Source organism: Cyprinodon variegatus, unplaced genomic scaffold, assembly GCF_000732505.1.
Source record: "Cyprinodon variegatus isolate N-32 unplaced genomic scaffold, C_variegatus-1.0 Scaffold1009, whole genome shotgun sequence".
NCBI classification, from domain to species: Eukaryota; Metazoa; Chordata; class Actinopteri; order Cyprinodontiformes; family Cyprinodontidae; genus Cyprinodon; species Cyprinodon variegatus.
The window spans coordinates 230,976-235,157 of NW_015151462.1; positions in this window are offsets into that span (position 1 = coordinate 230,976).

A 4,182-nucleotide genomic window follows, 5' to 3' on the forward strand; every position below is an offset into this window, starting at 1 on the left:
CATTGTTCAGCGTGATTTTATATTTGAGAACCAAAATTTTATCTTGAAGAATTTGGAATAGGATCAGATTAGTTTTTACACCAATTTGGAATGTGTTCTAACCATTACACAATATATGAAATGTTTTACCTAATATGAAATCAATAATCATACGGATACGTAATTCTTAATATTAGGTGACTATTCTTAGGAAAATAACAAAATAAATGCCAGAAGTGGATGTTAGTTATTTAGACAACTAGCGAGCATGGGTGTACTTGTTTTAAAGAGACTCTTGGATCAAATCTTATTAATGGTGAAACAGCCAGTAGGAAAGTTCAAAACGTTTATTAACGTAAAACAAACAGAACCAGAACAGGAGCGCGGGTCTGTGGTTCACGGTGACTGTAGGAGGGGGGCGGGGCACCGCCCAATTACAGACACTCTGGTTGTGGGAGAAACACAGGTAAGTGACCACGATCATCTGACAGAAGATGATTATCTGTGTGAGTCACTTACCTGGTTTGATAGTCCAGCCCATTACCGCCACCAGTCCATGAGAGGTGCGCGGCTTCCAACCGGCGCAGCGTTCCTCACACAGTGTCTCCAATGCTGCAGCCCCAAAGAGCTTGCAGGAAGTCGATCCAAGTAAGGGGGAGACAGATCAGGCAGGAACAGTTGGATCCAGGCTTCCAGGAATCCTCAGAGCTCCCAGGCAGGTTCAGAGTCTGACCGAGTTCAGAAGCGTGACCAGGCGGAGACGAACAGATGCAGAACAGGCTTAGGTGCTGACGAGTAGGCTCAGTGGTGAGGGTAACAGAGACCGGACATGGAAACCAAAACTTGAGTAGGACCTTTAAACTGGTCTCCTCCTAGGAGCCAGGCTTACGGGAAGAAAAAGTGATCCTCCCCGCGTTCTGAGCCAAAACCCGGAGGGTACAGCGGGGAAGGAGCGGAGACAGACATTAAACTCCTTCCACTGGCCGCCAGGAACCAGGATGGAACCAAGGAATAACTTGAACAGACTAAAAGAAAACAAATCATGATCTGGCCCTGATGGCTCGGGCTGAACCGAAAATAAGGCAACAGACGCAGGTGAATAAGATTAGAAAACCGGGCAGTTAGGCAGGTGAGTGAAAGGAACAATGAAGGTGAGCTACCAGGCCAGATCATGACAGTCAAATTTGGCGGATCAGACAACATATTAACATTGGTTTTATATTAGTGTTTAAACCCTAGCTAAAATAAATGTAAATGTCTTTATTGTCCCACAATGGGGAAATCCACTCTGCATTTAAACCATCACCTCAGGGAGCAGCGGGCTGCCATTGTGTGGCGCTCGGGTAGCAGTGTGGGGTTAAGGGTCTTGCTCAGGGACCCAGAGAGGCAGTCTGTGGGGATTGAACCAGGTACTTGCAACCTTCTCAGAGCACAAGTGCACTGCTCTAACCACTAGGCCACCCCCTCCCTTTCATTACTTCATAAACAGAAAGACTGTTTTCACTGTCATCAGTATAAGCGTCCGGCTGCTATTAGCTGACGCTGTTCAGTTTTTGAATACAGTAAGAACACGAAACGGAATGATCTAAATCCACATTGTTTAGTATTTATGTTTTCCCTGTAGCTGTTGTTATGATTAATAATATTATTATTGTTTTTTCCTTTATTGAACCAGGTTAAAAACTCATTGAGAGTAAAATATTGTTTTTTAATAGAAACCAGGTCAAGAGGATAGCAGGAACATTGTTACAATAGTAAAAGACAGAATCAGAATCTTTTGTTCAGTCTTCGCTAGGGCTGAAACAATTAATCGGATTAATCGATTATTGAAATAATAGTCAAGTAATTTAGTAATCGATTAATCGTTAACTGGACTATTGAGATCCTAAAACATGCCTCTAGCTGGTTTAATTTCGTAAATAGTCTTCTTTAAGGATTCTTGGCTATTCAATTATTAATTGAGTAATTGAAAAAATAATCAACAGATTAATCGATTTGCAAAATAATCATTAGTTGCAGCCCTTTTCTCTGCAAGATCTCTGGTCCCAGGCCTCTCCAGCAAAACTAAGAGAGTAGGAGAAGTAGGCCTATAATGGTGATGTCTTGTTCTGAATGATCTGGTTGTTTGAACGCTGAAGAATGTTGCCAGCAAGGTAGAGACGTTGCGGCGGTCACCCCGATGTGAGTTGGTGAGTCACAGTAAAAAGACAGAGAGGTCTGGGCCAACAGGGGTTACTTCTCTGCATCACAGTTCTATTAGTCCAGCTCACCACGGTGTTGAAGAGGAAACTCGCAATCACAGACTGGTAGAACATATATAGTAGTTTGCTGCAGATGTTAAAGGATCGCAGTCTCCTAAGAAAGTACATCCTACTTTGTACCTTCCCATACAGGTTGTTGGTGTGTTTTTACCAGTCCAGTTTGCTGTCCAACCACACTCCAAGGTACTTGTAGGAGTCCACGGCCTCCACCTTAGTTCCCTCTAGTACGACTGGTCTTGGCTTTTGTCTGGGCCTCCTAAAGTCTATAACCAGCTCCTTTGTCTTAAAGGTGTTGAGCTCCAGGTGGTTTGTGTGGCACCAAAGGGCAAAGTCCCCCAACAGATGTCGATACTCCTCCTCTTTGTCATCCCTGATGCATTCGACTATGGCTGTGTCATCAGCATACTTTTGTATATGACACAGCTCTGAGTTGTAGTGGAAGTCAGAGGAGTACAGGGTGAAGAGAAGAGGGGCCAGCACTGTGCCCTGAGGGGCTCCTGTGCTGCTGACCACAGTGTCAGACATGATGTCCTTCAGCAGACATACTGCGGCCTGTTGGTGAGGTAACTGTGGATCCAGGTGACCAGTTGCGGGTCCACTCCCATGCTGTATAGTTTGTCCTGGAGCAGAAGGGGCTGTCTTAATGCTGTCTTAAAGGATGTTAAACCTCAAATAATTGGATATACATCCTATAATAGATGCATTAGTGCATTATGATCATCCCATATTCTTTTGGCCCAACACTGACATATTTGACTTTACATTAGAAGACTAATTGTTGAAATCTTGAACAGGTTACTTATTCACAACTCCAGCCTTTTTTCCATCATGATCGGACCCAAGCTAAAAAATTTCACGTTTGACTTAACAGAAAGAAACACCAGTGCAAATAATTAGCCTCAAACCAGAGGTTTTTTTGGGTTGCATTAGGGCAATTGCGATGCTTAAAATGTTTTCATAATTCTGCTTGTTTTAACATAAGCAATTAATTCTGTCTTATTTTATATTTTGGCCTATGGCATGTTAAGGAGATATGTAGCAAAAATTTTGGAAAAGTGGATTCTAATAAAAAAAATTACATTTCAGCTAGGGTTGCAACTAACATTTTGCAAATCAAATAATCTGTAGATTATTTTTTCGATTAATCGAATTATAATCAGTTCCTTAAAGAGTTTCTGCAAAATTAAAACAGGTGAAACTAAAAGATTTCCACCTGAGAAGTTCTGGATAAAGCATATTGACAGATATTTTTTTTTTGCTATCTTAAAAGCAAAATGTTTGTATATTTTCTAACAATTTTGGTTTAATTAGTGCTCTAAGTTGGTCAGTCTGTCAGCTAAAGGCATCTTTTACAGTCTTTATACTCCAGCTAAAGATTAATCCATTACTACATTAGTTGAAGTATTTTAATAATTCATTATTCACGATTTATCTGATTGTTTCAGCCCTAATTTCAGCAGCTGATTTTTTTGTCAAAACAGTCAAAGCCAAATTGAAATCAAAGGCGGGGACTTCTTGCTGCCTTCTATCTCTCAAATCAAGATAAGCTAGTTGATCAGAACAACTTCTGAGTTAGTTTGATCTCATCTTTGAGAGAAGAATCTGAGGCGAGTCGGCACATGCCGGGGACAGCTAGCTAGCTTGTTCCTGGATGCGACAGAGCAGATTGGATTACGGCACACTCGGATACAATGATTTCCTTTCCTTATGATATCGTTATTAGACTGCTTTGCAAAGAAAACTGCTTATGTTTCCATCCATCCATCCATCCATCCATCCATCCATCCATCCATCCATCCATCCATCCATCCATCCATCCATCCATCCTGTATACCATCTCTAATGAACATTTGGTGAGATGCATGGGGAACGTTGTATTGACACACATACAGCACTCAAATGGGCTGCTCGGTGACGCAGTGGTTAGCACTGCTGCCTTACA